The sequence below is a fragment of the Pleurodeles waltl genome, chromosome 2_1, assembly GCF_031143425.1.
Source record: "Pleurodeles waltl isolate 20211129_DDA chromosome 2_1, aPleWal1.hap1.20221129, whole genome shotgun sequence".
NCBI lineage: Eukaryota > Metazoa > Chordata > Amphibia > Caudata > Salamandridae > Pleurodeles > Pleurodeles waltl.
The window spans coordinates 146,543,952-146,561,062 of record NC_090438.1 but is presented as its reverse complement, the minus strand read 5'-3'; positions in this window follow the sequence as shown (position 1 = coordinate 146,561,062).

Sequence of the window (17,111 nt, the reverse complement as noted above, 5' to 3'; positions counted from 1 at the left end):
CAATTTGAAAAAATACAACTCCGCATTTATAACATTGTGCCCAATATGCACATTTTTCAAAATATGTTTTAGAACTCCCTTGTGGTGGAGTTGGACAATGTTCCCATTGTGTGTAATTAAAAATGGTCTTTGGGGTACTTGCTCTGTGAATTAAATGGTGTCCACAGTACTTATAGCAAAACATGTCACCATAATTATCTTTGGATTGATAAACATCCTCACTTTTAAATACAGTAACATACTGCAACTCAGTCATCATAAAATCAACTGTTTTCACACAGCAGTCTTCAGAAACAACTCAGGGTATTATTACATCATTCATAGAGAGTTTAAACACATACAGTATTTGAATGACCTCCGTCAGGCCGTATATATCCAATGTGACTCTATCCCAAACATTTCCATCAGGAATTGGTATAGCGGAAATGTTCACAAAAGACAAGTCTCTGCGGACTTTGTGATAAGAAAAATGGGGTTTTAGGACCTCATCCACCAGTTCAACTATTGATTGTTCAGCAAGGTAATGACCATGTAACAGTTTAAAAAAGTTAATAACAAAGCCACTCCAAAGGAGGAATGCCAATACAGTCAAGAAAAAAAACACAGATAGTTCCATGGGAAAAAAAAGTAATTATTTAAGCCAATGTATCAGCTTACGTGTTTTTGGCAGTTCAGATGTAGAAGAGGCAAATGCATCCAAAAAGGTGTTGTTAATGTCGACAAAATATCCAGAAGCAGTTTGTGTGAAAGCTGGAGCTGTATTTGAAGGAGGAGAACTGGTAAGAGACTCCCACGGTGGTTCACTGTAAATGACATCATCCGTTTGTGTAGATGTCAAGTCAAATCAATCAGCAATTACAGTGTTGCTTTTTGTATTAGATGTTAGTGGAACTATTGCAAAATCATTTTCCACCCTCACCAGGCTCAGAGAGGGGTCAGCATTGCAGCTCATAACTTGTAGAGTGCCATCTTGACCAGTAGCGAGAGGGATTCAGGTACTATTGGTTGTTCCCCTTGGTCTGCTGTGCAAGATCGGCCACAGGGTGTAACTTGACATTGTCGATGGAGACAAAATAATTTTCTTTAGAACCAGGCAGTGGTGGTAGAATAACAGTTCTGGTACCGTGTATTCCCAGGACTGGAACTGGTTCACAATAGGAAGGACCAAACTCCTTTTTCACAGCAACCTTTTAACGTACTAGATCCCCAACCTTTGCAATCCATCTGATAGATGTTATTGGTGCATCTTTAGGTCCTAAGGAGGCAGCACTGGCAGAAGTGTCATCATGGAACTGTTGTAATTCCTGCAAAACAGTGACATGTTCATTTATGTCAAAAGGTGTTTCTGCCGCCTCCACGCCAGGACCATCAAGTTCTGGAACATACATTTGAGTTCCAAACAGGCACTCGTATGAAGTACGACCCCTCAGGGACCCTCTAGACAGATTATTAGGTGCTCTCTGGACTCCATACAGGTGATAAAGCCAACTATGACCTGTACCTAATACTCTGGCTGTTAAGGATTGCTTTAAATCTTGGTTTTGTCACTCCTTGACACTATTTCCCTCAGGATGAAATGGAGACAAGTAATGGAGTTGGACCCCTAACAAAGCCATGGTGTCCTTGAATGCCCTTGAGGTGAAAGCAGGGCCCTGGTCTGAGTGGAATGTTGCAACTGCATGTGTGCCGATAAAGACTTGCAAATCTTTAATACCAGTCCGAGCGTCAGCAGAGCATTGCGGCCACACCTACAGTAATTTTGGAGCAGGAGTTAACAGCGATTAAGATGTATTTGTATGTACTGTCAGATGTCAGGGTACCGCAAGGGTCCAAGTACACACATTGTGATGGTTTGTTAGAAATTAGGAGGGGTGTCTGTGGTGGGGTTTTGACAGTGGACCCCTTAATTTGTTGGCAGATATCACAACAAAGAACATACTGCTTGGTCTGTCTGTATAGACCTGGCCACCAATAAAAAGCTGGCAATAATGATATTGTAGCCTCCATACCAGCATGGGCAGAGGCAACCCCCTCATGCGCTGCTTTGATCAACTCTGGTCTTAGGTCTTTAATGGGAATTACTCGACTCCCACTCCTGGTATTTTTACTTCTGCGTCATGGAAGCCTCCCATCCGGTAGGAATATTTATCAGAAATGCTTTTGGTAGAGGCATGCCTTCAGCTGTGGCTTTCACAGCAGCGCATATGTCATCATCAGGTTTCGTTCCAGAATGAGTTACTGCAGCAATAGAATAGAAGCCATAGCTACAGCTGATTTGGCAGCTTCGTCAGCCAGTGTATTGTCAACGACGTGTATTCCAATGCACTGGTATCCAAGTGTATGTCCAACATGGACATTTGGTAGCGTTTCCTTCAGATCCGCTACTTCCCCCACTGAAGTCTGTGTTTGATGGTGTTACCTTTAGAATTTTTTAACCCATTCTGACGCCAGTAATGCAGATATTCATTGAAGGGCTGGACCCAATAGTACAAATCACAGACAATCAGTGTTAGCTGTGCAGGATCCGTATGTTCCAGGGTCATCACCAAAGCCTTTAGCTCTGCTAATTGTGCAGGGCAATCCCCTGGGGTTTGCGTGAAAGTATGTTGTGGATAGAATTCACTATTCTCCATATAGCCGCTTAAGACTGTGCAAGCAGTGGAGTATTGATGCTTAGTGCCTATTGCAGGTTGTGCTGAGCCATCGGTGTACATGACTCTTTGATATTGATCAATTGGCAATGTATTTGCTAGAACTGGGTATTCTAGTTCATATTGCAAAAATTCTTGAGTTTGTAACTTTGGGTCAAAAATAGAGTCAACCTCCGTGGCTGTCAGAGAAGTTGCCCATTGGATCCAACCTGGATGCAGTGCTTTAGCGTTTGGAACGCTGGCTTTGGTAACAGCCTCCAGGGCTGGAATAGGAGTTACGACAATAATGCATTTACCCTAGGCTAGTTGTCTTCTTTTAATAACAGCCATCTGAAAAGCAGTGAGAAATTTCTCAGTGGGAGGAAAACGTTGTTCTGAATTTAGATGTGATTTGTATGCAATCGGGACTGTCTTACCCTCATTGATTGTTACATAGGTGAAACCAATGGCACCAGAAATTACTCTGATGACCAGATTTTTTTTTATTGTCCCTAGTATGTAGGTGTTGTGGTGCAAGCATTTTGTGTTGTAATGCTCTGAGAATGCGTGTGTGTTAGATTGTCCAGAATTTACTGGAAAAGTCTGGACGTATTAAGTCATATAAGGATTTTATGCGTGATGTGTAATCTGGAATGCATGTTCTGCAAAATGTAGAAAACCCAATAGGGATTGGAGTTTTTTAATGGTATTTTGAGGTTGTAACCGTGCATTTGTCTAAGAATTGTGGCTCGAGGCTCTTTCTTTCACTTGATAGTACGTATCCCAGAAACAGGACACTAAGGAAGGCTATTTTCGTTTATTTTTTTTTTGAATTTATAGCCGAATTTGGCAAAGCCCACAACAATGCGGGCTGCCCGTCTTAGATGTTGCAGTTATTTCTCGTCCGTGAGGAAGACATCATCTACATAGGACAATGCTTCAGGGTCAATGTCGGTGCAAGTTACACAAGCCGCAAACAGTCATGTACTGTTCTTATACCCCTGTGGTAAACAACAGAATTCTGGGATCCTAGTGCGCTGAAACTTCTTAGGTCTCTACTCTTAGGAACTATGGGGGTCATTCTGACCTCGGCGGTAAAAGACTCTTACCGCCGGTCAGAAGACCTCCATTCTACCGCCGCGGCTGCGGTAAACCACCACGGTCATTCTGACCCACAACTGCCAAGCCGCCAAAAACCCGACATCCACGGAAGGCCACCTCATCAGCGGGCAGCGATAAACTGGAGATGACCAAACCTCCACCGCCACGCCAACACAAACACGCCCATGCCATTACGACCCACGAATCCACGCGGCGGTCATTCAAACGCGGTATTCCATTGGCGGTACACACCGCCACGGTCAAAATACACACCCAGCTCCAAAACACAGCCACATTGGACAATTTGAAATACACACACCTGATACACATACAAACACCACCCCCACACATCCAAGCAACTATAAAACACACACCCACATCACCCACAAACCCCCACTAGTTGGAAATCGGAGAGAAGGCGATAGAGAGAGAGAGAAGAGAGAGCACAGCAATCGAAAACCCCAACACACACAGGAACCCAACATCATCAACCACACCACATCTACGCACACATCACCACACACCACCACTCACATCACCACAAACACCACCCCACACCTCATCCACACCACCCCATGGCACCCCAAAGACACCCCAGGTTTTCGGACCAAGAACTCAGGGTCATGGTGGAGGAAATTATAAGGGTAGAGACCCAGCTCTTCGGCACACAGGTGCAACACACCACAATAGCCAGGAAGGCGGAGCTATGGCAGAGGATCGTCGACAGGGTCAACGCTGTGGGACAGCATCCCAGAAACCGGGAAGACATCCGAAAGCGCTGGAACGACCTACGGGGGAAGGTACGGTCGATGGTCTCAAGACACAACATCGCTGTGCAGAAGACTGGCGGCGGACCACCACCCACTCCTCCCGAATTCACAGCATGGGAGAAAGAGGTCTTTAACATCCTGCATCCTGCGGGCCTCGCTGGAGTAGGCGGAGGAATGGACTCTGGTAAGTCTAGTCTCAACTACTCCCCCCCCCAACCACCAGCATGCCAACCCACACCCCCACCCTCACCCCCAACCCCCCAGCACACATCCTCCCTGCCAATGTCTCACCAGCACAACCCACCCAACCCAAAACCAAACCCTGAATGCCAACACAAACCATGGACACCCATCACCTATGCATGACCACTGCACATACCCATCCCCCCACAAACCACCCTCACAACTCCTGCCACAAGGGAATGCCAGCACTGGGGGACAAGGGCACCCACAAATCGCACGCCATGGAACACACAGAAGCAATAACCATACTCTTTCACCCCTGCAGGGCCCGAACGCCAACACACCGGCCAGGAGGGTCCAGATATGTCCATCCCACCCCCAGAACAGGCCCCCAGTGAGGACAGCAGCTCTGTCGACCTGGAACCTGATGACCAGCCCGGACCATCGGGGACCTCTGGACAGTCGGTTCCCCACACACAGATACAGGCCACAGCAGACCTAACCCCCTCTGGGAATATCAGCACAGCTCCCACCCAGCGGGCCCATGCCTCTGTCTCCAGGACAGGTCAATCAGCGGTGTGTCCGCCACTACAGGGCACCCAGGCTGACCCAACACCCCAACAACAACAGGGACCTGGGGGCAGTGGTAGTGGGCACACCGTCCAGGGGACAGAGGCCCGGGGAAACTGGGCAACTGGGAGGGCTGCAGTGCGACAGGGGGGGGAGGACAGGCCCAGGGAACCGACTCTCCAAGAGGCCCTCACCACCATCATGGGAGCATACCACCGCTCCCAGGAGACGATGGCGACGGTACTGGCCAGGTTACAGGAGATCCAGGCACAGCAGGAGGAACGGTACATGGGGTACAGAGAGGAGCTCAGAAACATCGTCCTGGCCCTGAACCTAATAGTCACCACATTGCGGGACCATGTGGCACCCCAAAGGGCCCCTGTCACCAGCCCGGACCAGGAACAGCCTACCACCTCCGCCGGCGCTAGTGTACAGGAGGCCCCCACACAACGATGGGCCACCAGAACCCCACCTCCTGCTGAAGATCAACCACCCCGCAAGAGGAACCTGAGATCACAAAGGAAGACAGAGTAGGATGCCAAGACCCCCGCCAGCCTAAGATCCCCCCGGATGTCATTCCACTGTCCCACATCGTCACCCTGTCCAACCTTGAACTGCCCCTGCTCCATCCTTCCACAGGCATATGGACAATGCACCTGTGCGACCGAGAACTGGACTCTGCCATGGACATCACTCCACCCCCACCCATCACCGTTTTACTATCATGGACCTATATGTAGCACTTTAAATAAATCACTAATTGCACTTAAAACACTCAGGATTCTGCTTGTATTCTTAACAAATGTATTACACATAACGGTTCAAAAATGTTCAGTTACATTGTGATGACAACATACCAATGTCAATGTGCTTTACTCCATGGCCGAACAAACCAGAAGTCACGCAGTGGGTCATACAGCTCTGAAAAGGCAAGGGAAAGTCACAATTCAGTTGAAAGGAACTGAGGGGAAACACAGAAAGTAGAGATGCAGGAGGCCAGAAGTAAATGTAAAATGGCGTGGGGGATTCTTACCTGGGTGCTACTGAAAATACTGTCTTATGACTGTGTCCCTGTTGTCCGTGTCGTCCCCGTCGTCTTCCTCCTCTTCACTCTCCACAGGCTCCACAGCTGCTACGACACCACCATCTGGACCATCCTCCTGCAGAAAAGGCACCTGGCGTCGCAATGCAAGATTGTGAAGCATACAGCAGGCCACGATGATCTGGCACACCTTCTTGGGTGAGTACATTAGGGATCCCCCTGTCATATGCAGGCACCTAAACCTGGCCTTCAGGAGGCCGAAGGTCCTTTCAATGATCCTCCTAGATCGCCCATGGGCCTCATTGTACCGTTCCTCTGCCCTGGTCCGGGGATTCCTCACTGGGGTCAGTAGCCACGGCAGGTTGTGGTAACCAGAGTCACCTATTAGCCACACACGGTGTCTCTGTAGCTGTTCCATCACATAAGGGATGCTGCTATTTCGCATAACATACGCGTCATGCACTGACCCAGGGAACTTGGCATTTACATGGGAGATGTACTGGTCAGCCAAACAGACCACCTGGACATTCATCGAATGGTAACTTTTCCTGTTTCTGTACACCTGCTCATCGTCTTTTGGGGATACTAAGGCCACATGGGTCCCATCAATGGCACCAATGATGTTGGGGATATGTCCAAGGGCATAGAAGTCACCCTTCACAGTGGCCAAATCACCCTCCTCAGGGAAAATAATGTAGCTCCGTATGTATTTCGTCAGGGCAGACAACACTCTGGACAAAATCTTAGAAAACATAGGCTGAGACATCCCTGATGACATGGCCACTGTTGTCTGAAAAGACCCACTTGCCAAAAAATGGAGGACTGACAGAACCTGCACCAGAGGGGGAATTCCTGTGGGTTGGCGGATGGGGGACATCAGTGCTGGCTCCAGCTGGTCACACAGTTCATGTATAGTGGCTCGGTCAAGTCGGTATCGAAGTATTATATGACGTTCCTCCATTGTCGACAGGTCCACCAGCGGTCGGTACACGGGAGGATTCATCCTTCTCCTCGCAAGTCCCAGCGGACGGTGCCTAGGAAGGACAACATGGAGCACAGAGTCAAGCAACCCACAGGTACGTAACTACAGCTTGCACAGTACACGATTCTTAATGCATTGAATGGCTTGTATGAGTGGCAATGCAAGGCCTAGGCCTGTGTGACGCAGTAGAAATCAGGCCATGTGGGCCCTTGAAATGGCGGCTGCCTGACCTGAGAAGTGTGACAGTGGGATGTGAGGTCAATGCGCTCGCGTGACACACCGTGGCGGTAGGCGGTCGAAGACCGCGGCGCCAAGCCGCATTGGTTAACATCGAACCCTATGGGTTTCACGAGCCAATGACTAGGTGCGCCGGCGGTCGCGGAACGCACAGTGGCGGTACGCTCCGCCGCGGGCGTGACCGCCATTTTCCATCTGGTTAATCACTCAAGACCTGATCATCCACAGGAGAGGACCTATACTGCAAGTGCTGCTGTGACCTCGGTCTGGGAGATACAATGGCTGCTGCGACTGGGGAAAGGGCCTCTGCCTTCACTACAGAAGACTTGGAGAAACTTGTGGATGGGGTCCTGCCCCAGTATGCGCGACTCTACGGTCCTCCAGACCAACAGGTAAGTACACTGTGTGCACGTTGAATGGGCTATGGGTTGTGTATGGTGGATGTTAGATGGTGGGGTGGGGAGACAATGACGAGTGCAAGGCACGACAGATGAGAGCATGTGCCACATGGCAAGGTTGGGGAGGGGGGGCCAATCGCATCTATCATGCGGAAAATTGATGATATTTCAATTTCCACCCTGTACAAGTCAAAGTCCGGAACCTGGGGGTCCACAACAGACGGGGGACCCACTGCTGCAAGAGGTGGGAGGACATCCGCCGCGGGACCAGGAAGACCGCCGAGTCACTGCTGGGGATGGCCTCCCAACCTAGGAGGGGTGCCAGTCGTACCCTGACCCCCCTGATGTCCCGGATCCTGGCGGTGGCCTACCCCGATTTGGATGGGCGCGTGAGGACATCACAGCAGACACAAGGGGGTGAGTACCAGCACATTCAGCTATCTTTACGCACAGTGGAGGTGCCTGGGTGGGGGAAGAGGGCTGTGGGTGACATTAGGCCAGGGCGCTTTCTGTAGTGTAGTCCTCTGCTTTAGCCATGTCCCTGTGCCCCCGCCCCCCAACTCTGTAGGGTGACAAGTACAGCTATCCATGGTCCTGCATCACCCATGTGCGCGTTTGTTGTCCCTAGACCTGTTGGCCTAGTCACAAGTACTGAGTAGTGTACCCCGATTGCGCAGCTTAGTGCATGAGGCTCCTGTATCTGTCCTCTCCGCCAACGGTGTTGACAATGCATGCACTCAACCTGTTTTTATGTCTCCCCCCACCCTTTTTCTTTATCTTCTTGTGCATGTGTGCATTAGCATCATCAGGAGGAGGAGAATTGGCACCGGAGCACGAGGGAGCTGCAACTCACAAGGCCCCGGTGGGCCATGGCACAGACACCGAGGCCACCAGTGATACGGAGGGCGAGGGGAGCTTCACAACGGGGAGCCGTGGTGACACCAGCAACACCGACACGTCCTCGGATGGGAGCTCCCTAGCGGTGGCGGCAACATCCGTGCCCCCCGCCTCTACCGGTACAGCCGCCACCCAGCGCACCAGCTCTGCCCTCCCAGCAGCCCCTCAGCCTTCGCTCCGTGCCCGCTCGCCCAAGAAGGCGGGCGTCTCCTTCGCCCCAGGCACCTCAGGCCCTGCCCCTGTTACCCCTGCTGCCCTCAGTGAGGAGGTCATTGACCTCCTACAGACCATCATTGTTGGGCAGTCTACCCTTTTGAATGCCATCCAGGGGGTAGAGAGGGAGGTGCATCGTAGCAATGCATACCTGGAGGGCATTCATTCAGGTCAGGCTGCCCATCAACGATCGTTCAATGCTCTGGCCTCAGCACTGACGGCAGCCATTGTCCCTGTTTCCAGCCTCCCTCTTCTAACTGCCTCCAGCCTGTCTCTGTCTCCTGTTCCTCTGCCTATCCCACCCACACCATCAGACCAGCCTGCACACACCTCAACACCCAAGGGCAGCTCATCCAGACATAAGCACCACAGATCACACAAACATTCACCCAAGCAACACCCAGATGCAGACATGCCAACAGCCACTACCACCTCTGTGTCCCCCACCTCCTCGTCTCCCTCCTCCCTCCCTGTGACGTCTCTACTCACACCTGCATGCACACCACCAACAGCCAGTACTTCCATCACCAGCACACCCTCCAGTACAGTCCGCACACGTGCAGTCACCACCCCCACTGCCATTTACACGTCCCCTGTGTCCTCTCCCACTGTGTCTGTCACCCCCTCTTCCAAGACACACAAACGCAGGCAGCCACCCACCCAACAGCCAACCACCTCACGACAGCCTCCAGCCCATGCACCTTCACCCAAGGACAGCACACCTTACTCTCCTACAACCACCTCCTCTTCCTCCACTCCCATAACCACTACACCTACCCTTTACCCTGGTCCTAAAAAAGTTTACCTCTCCACTCTTGACCTCTTTCCCTCACCTGACCCCCCCCCCTCCATCTGCTAAGAGTCCCAAGAGCGCCTCAGCCACCACCAGCCTGGCTTCAAGGGTCACCGTAGTGCATGGATTTTGGAGTCCCCCCTTTGCCAGCAGTGATACATCGGTCAGCAGCAAGGGGACAGCCAGCCCCCCCCCCTGGAAAGAGGACCCGTAAACTAAGGGGCCGCCGCGGGACGACTGACACGGCTGCCCCCAAGGACCAAAGTTCTGCCACTTCACCTGCCACAACATCCAGGGGAGGCAAGGGCCAGAGAGCCACATCGAAGGAGGGCAAGGGCAGCAGGGCGGAGAAGTCAGCCAGCAGGAGCGCGGACCCATCACGGGTGTGATGGAGGACACCCAAGGGCCCAGGACACCGTCACCGAAGGGTCCAGCAACTGCATGGTCGGAGGGCGACTGAGCAGGGAGTCGTGGCCAGGTCTGACTCCCTTGAATTACAGAACAAGCACCGCTGAACAGGGCCCCGCCGTGCAGAAAGGCACCGCTGAACAGGGCCCCGCCGTCCAGAAAGGCACCGCTGAACAGGGCCCCGCCGTGCAGAAAGGCACCGCTGAACAGGGCCCCGCCGTCCAGAAAGGCACCGCTGAACAGGGCCCCGCCGTCCAGAAAGGCACCGCTGAACAGGGCCCCGTCGTGCAGAAAGGCACCGCTGAACAGGGCCCCGCCATCCAGAAAGGCACCGCTGAACAGGGCCCCACCGTCCAGAAAGGCACTGCTGAACAGGGGCCCGCCGGGAGGAGCACTGCTGAACAGGGCACCACCGGGAGGAGCACCGCTGAACAGGGGCCCTTCATCTCAAGCACCGCTCCGCTGGGCCCCGCCGTCTCAAGCACCGCTCCGCTGGGCCCTTCATCTCAAGCACCTCTCCGCTGGGCCCTTCATCTCAAGCACCGCTCTGCTGGGCCCCGCCGTCTCAAGCACCGCTCCGCTGGGCCCTTCATCTCAAGCACCGCTCCGCTGGGCCTCGCCGTCTCAAGCACCGCTCCGCTGGGCCCTTCCTGTCAAGCACCGCTCCGCTGGGCCCTTCATCTCAAGCACCGCTTTGCTGGGCCCCGCCGTCTCAAGCACCGCTCCGCTGGGCCCTTCATCTCAAGCACCGCTCCGCTGGGCCCCGCCGTCTCAAGCACCGCTCCGCTGGGCCCTTCATCTCAAGCACCGCTCCACTGGGCCCTTCATCTCAAGCACCGCTCCGCTGGGCCCTTCATCTCAAGCACCGCTCTGCTGGGGCCTTCATCTCAAGCACCGCTCCGCTGGGCCCTTCATCTCAAGCACCGCTCCGCTGGGCCCTTCATCTCAAGCACCGCTCCGCTGGGCCCCGCCGTCTCAAGCACCGCTCCGCTGGGCCCTTCCTGTCAAGCACCGCTCCGCTGGGCCCCGCCGTCTCAAGCACCGCTGGCCCAATGACAGTGCCGGTTCTGTGTCGTGCTACTGTTCACGCTGCACTCGGGCCACCCTGCCTCCTCCATTGCCTGTGGAGACTGTTATCCACTTGATGGACTGTGGCTTTGCACTCCCCAGGATATGACAGTGGGCAAACCACCCACTGTAGAGACTTGAGAGACTGTGGCTTTGCACTCCCCAGGATATGACAGTGGGCAAGCCACCCACTTGTGAGACTTGAGAGACTGTGGCTTTGCACTCCCCAGGATTGAACAGTGGGCATGGTGGCCCCTTCTTGGATCTGGCGTCGTGGACTCATGTGGCTGTGGTGCCCCCCCTTCCCTTCCCCCTGAGGTGCCTGTAGTTTTATCATCTGATGCCCCTGCAGTGTTCTCTCCAACGGACTCAGGTCTCCTGTGTGGGCTTTGCCCAAGTGTTGATACACTTTGGCCCACGGACAGTTGAAATTTCAGTGACTGTGCTGGACTTATTGCCTCTATTTATCGGTTACGCAATGTTTACACTTGGATTTTTTTGATTCATTTTCCTATTTTACCATGACTTCAATGAACCTATTTTATTCATAAATTTAGTTTCTCACTTTAATTATATCTTTTCGTTATTCCGGGGGGTTTGGGTGGGGTCACTTTGACTTGGTGTTCTGCATTGGTGTGTAGATAGTTGGGGGGTGGGTGTAATGTGTATGTGTGTGCCCGTAACCCTTCCTCCTCCCCCCCTCCCCTGTGTCGTAGGTGCGGTACTCACCGTTGTCGTCTGCGCCAGGGTCAGAATGACCCCCTATATTTTGGCAGAAGAAACCATTTGAAATATCCAATATTGTTTTATATTTTTTGCGCACTATGTTGTTCATAACTGCCATGCTATGAAAGTTTTGTATAGCATATGTGCGTGTATGACTGTTTGTAGTCCAAGCCTATTCTGTATGAATGGTCCAGTTTAGCTACAGGGAATAAAGGATCATTCATTGGTGCGACACAGGGTTCAATTTAGCACTGGTGGTCTTGTTCCGTGAGGATTTCCCTCACAGGTGCTTTAGCATCATGTTTTATTGGTTACTGGGGTTGAGGTTGGGGTTCATTTTTAATTGGAATTACATGATCGGGGAATCTTTATCCCACCCTACGTTGTTGTGATATAACCTGGGTGCCTGCGCCAATGCCCAATCAATGGCGTGGGATTCTGCAAGCTCATTGGGAACAAGGGACGAGAAGGAAGGTTTGATAACCTCTTCCCTATATGGGCAAGTACGGAAAAATTCAGGTGGCCAGTCCCTTTCGGCCAGTAGAGTATCATAAATGTTTACAACATGGTCCCAAAAGATTGCATCAATTGAACGTTCACTGTCTCCTTCTAACTGTAATGTTACTTGTACACCCTGTCAGGCATAGAGACACGTGAGAGAGCGTAGCTTATATAATCAATATTAACATGAAATGTTTATGAACTAACTGTATAAAAATGCCGAATAGAAAAATCTATTAATGTTTTGCTAAACGCATGCTTGAAAATGTGCCCACGGGGAGTGGCCGCCAATATATACGGGGACTAATAAAACTGATAATTATGAAATGTTTATTAAAATGTGATTTTACACTAATATTGAAAGGGGATATGCTAGACTTCTGCTAATAAATCATTAGGCCTTAGTTAGCATGAGTCGAGGCCTAGCTGCCTGGCTCTCATATTGGATGTGTTTTTTCTAATGTGCAGTGTACTGACTTGCTGAAGGACATGAACTCTTGTTTCCCAAAGCTAGAAGCTGAATGTAACTGTAGTAGATCCGTTCTCATGAAATTCTACTTGCTTATAGAAACATTTTTAGTTGAATGCAACAGTGTAGATTTGTACCTGCTACAAGGTCGCCTAAACCAGTACAGACAATGAAGCTACTGACTGAAGATGTGCAAAAGGCCACGAGAGGATGAAATCATACCGGACATTCTACCCCCCTGAAGACATCAATCATAAGGACAATAAACTACGTGAGAACTGTTATGGGGTGACAAATTCGATGAGCTAATTTAATCCTTATTGAAGGGAGATAGAGGGGTTCAATCCATTAACCAATAAACTTTTAGGGGAATGTACAACGGAAAAGGGATAAAAACCTATGACACGGGGAGTCACTTAGATTGGTTAGGGAAATGCTATTGATATGATCCAGAAACTTTGTCACTCTGATTGGTGACTTGCTAGATTGGTTCTTAGAACCGTCCTTGCCCTTGGATTGCCCGTTTTCTACTTTACCTCCTTAAGAGGGAAGTACCCTTTCCCTTTCCTTCCCAGAGCTGAGTTCCTGACTGATGGCGAATCAACTGATGTCCTGAGGACGAAGACAGAACCTGAGTGCTGACCCAAATACGGAGGGTATCTATATGACAATGAAATTGTGATTGTCTGTTTGCTTTTCCTTTCTAGGTACCAACTGCTTCTCTTTTGACAGAGACCCTAGTTATTAACTGGTGTGGTTATTCATGACTGAAAGGTCATGGTGGTTTCTGAATTTTATTAATGTCTTTGACTAAAGTAAATTGTCTTGTGATAGTGAATATTGATGACGTTATTGATATATTGATTGTCATGTTGGTTAGCTATCTCGTCCTAAGGTGTCTTCAATCAGGGTCAAAAGGTTCATCGGCCTAAAATGAGTTCCAGAGTGAGTAACTTGGTCATAAAGGGACGCGTTAACAGTTATGGTAGAAGAGTGACGGTTTGGCCCTTTGTGGGCCCTAGGACGGAGAATCATTGCTTAGATTTGTTTTTCGAGATAATACAAATTGGAGAGATGATGTGTTTCTAAATTCCCCATGACTTTCCCGGAATCTCGGAGGCTGCTTATTTGAGAGGGGTATGTTCTCGGCGTTCTAGCATATGTGGTGTAGAATTTGCGCTTGCACAGCTTATGCCTATTGCAGGTGATTTGGGAAGTTTGTGTGTTTAGGTCAGGTAATGTTATTTTGGTAGGAGTGGGCATACTCCGCAGAATGAGAGTAGGGAAGTCGGCGAACTTCATGTGAGTGTAGCACTTTGTGCTAAAAAATTATCCACGTGGTTGTTGGTGATGTACGGACCCGTCGTGGTCTAAGACTCCGGAGTATATTGACAAGTGTAGGAGACACTTGGGTTTATGTTGTAATTTGTGCAGTTTAATAGGTCAATCGGGCGTGGTTGACAAGTCGAGTTTGAGTCAAATTGTGTGAGTGAAACCTTCAATGGAGATTTGGCAAGTTCTAAAGTGCACTAGGACGAACCATTGACAAGTCGAGAGTAGGATTTGCGGATCGAATTCTGCTTGCGTATGCGGGAGCTGAGAAGAAGAGAGCAGCGGCCGAGGCTTCAAGTGAAATCTCTGTAAAGTTTTGAAGCGATAGTGTTACCCTTCCTGTAGTAAACCGGCAAATTTGGGTTTTTGTAGTTAAAGGTGCTCGCAATATTTTGCATTGGTTTGGTGTGAATCCAGTGTGAGGAGGACAAGCCGCAAGACTTTGTCAGCCGCAGTGTGTGTGAGTGTGACATCAGTGGTGCTGCGCTGGGATAGGTCAATTGCCGAAAGGGGTCGCGCACGGATTGGCAGCCATCCGTGAGAGGCAATAGGTTGAGAAAGGTGGGTGAAGAGTGTTCTGGGAATTAAAGTCACTTCCTGATTAGGTTCTAAACAAAATAAAAGTTTTTCAAGGCTCTAAAGAGTGCTTTGAAGGGAGATGCATATATTATGGTGAGTGAAGGGGAGCCTGCACCGCCTGAGAGTACTCCAGCTTATATCGTAATGGAGGAAAAGGGAGTCGCGCCATGTCTTTGGATGAAGCAGTGGCACAAATTAACGGAGAAGGAGGGATGTTTAGCGTTTTCAGGAGCATGGAACATTTAATACAAGACTTTTAGAGAATTTGAGGTGGATGTTAAGTGTACAAAAACCGCCTCCGGACCAGCTCAGTATGAGACGTTAGCAATTTGGGATTTAATGGCCATATGACAAAGACAACAGAGATTGGAAAGAAGAATGAAAAGGGCAGAAAAGACTTTAGGTGAGGCTAGGTGTGACAACGAGAGCAGGATGTGGAGAAGGGGGATAGTTGACGGACTCAAATTGTTTCCGAAAATACACAAGAAGATGAGGCGCAGGGAAAGAAAGCCACCTGTAAGACAAACAAGGGCTCTAACAAGACGAAAGAGACACAGAGGTCTTTGGTAGACGAAGACGACTCAGATGATGAAGAATTCCTTAATCAGTTATTACATGATCGCCCACCACCATCTGCCATAAATGATAACGCACAGGGCACTAGTATGAGTTCAGAAAACCAGGCACAGAGTAAGGGCGTCTCAAGTACAGTACAGACAAGTTATACAGTTTTGATACAGAATGGTGTCATTGTACCCACTGCGCCAGACACACAGATACAGTTGCAGCCACCACAGATTCAAAGGATTTATCCAGATGTCCCAGTACTAGAGACAACTACGAGTCTGATGGTGCCGCCTGATCCAGTACATTCGAGACCAAAGCTAGTGCAGATTGAGCCAACTCCACAATTGCTGCCCCAGCTGCAGCAGCAGATAGTTCTGAGTTACAATGCAGTCGCAGTGTTGCAGTCAGTAGCTACAGCACCCATGATGAGTCAAGCTATGGGAGCTAATGCTCCACAGGGTTTGGGACCTGGACAGTCACCAGCTGCTATATCATTGCCAATTACTGTTGGTCCACCAGTGCCGCTGTATGCGCAAGGTAAGCCTGGCATATGTGATCAGGGAATAATGACCCAGGAGGCAATAAGAGGAGGGTTCACGGGAACTCCCCAAGTAACGACACCCAGAAAACAGGCAGCAGAAGGACTCAGGTCTTTGTTAGACTTTAGTCCAATTGGGGCTCCTTTGGAGACCATGAGGCAAGCAGGGTTAGGTGTGCTAACCCCACAGATAATGTCAGGAAACATTTCGTTGCAAGGTTTTTCTGTGCAACAGTTGAATGAGTGGTTAGAAAATCTCAACAGTTTGCAGACTACTGCAGTGACCGCAGAGAGGTCAGAGAAGGACGAATACTTACATTTTGTGAGACTAGGTGTAGAAGCCATGGAACTAGTGGAAGGAACAATGGGGGTGAACAGATTAGAGTCATACACAGAAGCGGCATTGAGGTATCTATGTCCTAAGATAACTAGAGAAGTAAGCAATGTGCACCAGAGGTTGGCAAATCTGGCAGACAAATATGGCATAGATATTTAGGGTACTAAGCATCGGAAAAGGAGCTATAGATTAGACTTTGAGTCTAAAGACTTTGATCACATGAGGTCTACCGGAATGAAAGCGCATCTTTTTTTTTTTTTTTTTTTTTTTTTTTTTTTCGCTTTCTTTTTTTCGTCCTCATAATTATCACCCATGCTTTGGTAGAGGAAAAATGGTACCGGACGGGGGAAACGTAACCCTTGGGTCGTCCCGTTTGGTCTACGTTTTATTATTCTCCCAATCGTATGCCATCAACCAGGATATACTATTTTCTATGAAACCTAGTCATAACCAAAGCATCGCCCAGTATTGGGTAAGGGGAGTACTAATCATTGGACTTAAGTTGCACGAGGAGGAGACCAGACAGCAAAACAGTAATATACTATTGGTAGACATTTTCCCAGTTCATCCAGAAGTTATCCCTTCTAGAAAGGGGACCTCGTTGTTCCATTATGCACATTCGATTTACAGATATTTGCCAATCCTTAGAACGGGGGGGAAAGGGGTCAACCCATTTACGACAAATTTCTCGTCTAGCCAAAAGTATTAATACAAACAACAGGTGCTCCTGATGTGCTGACAATTTTTGATAATTCATACCCTGTTCACTG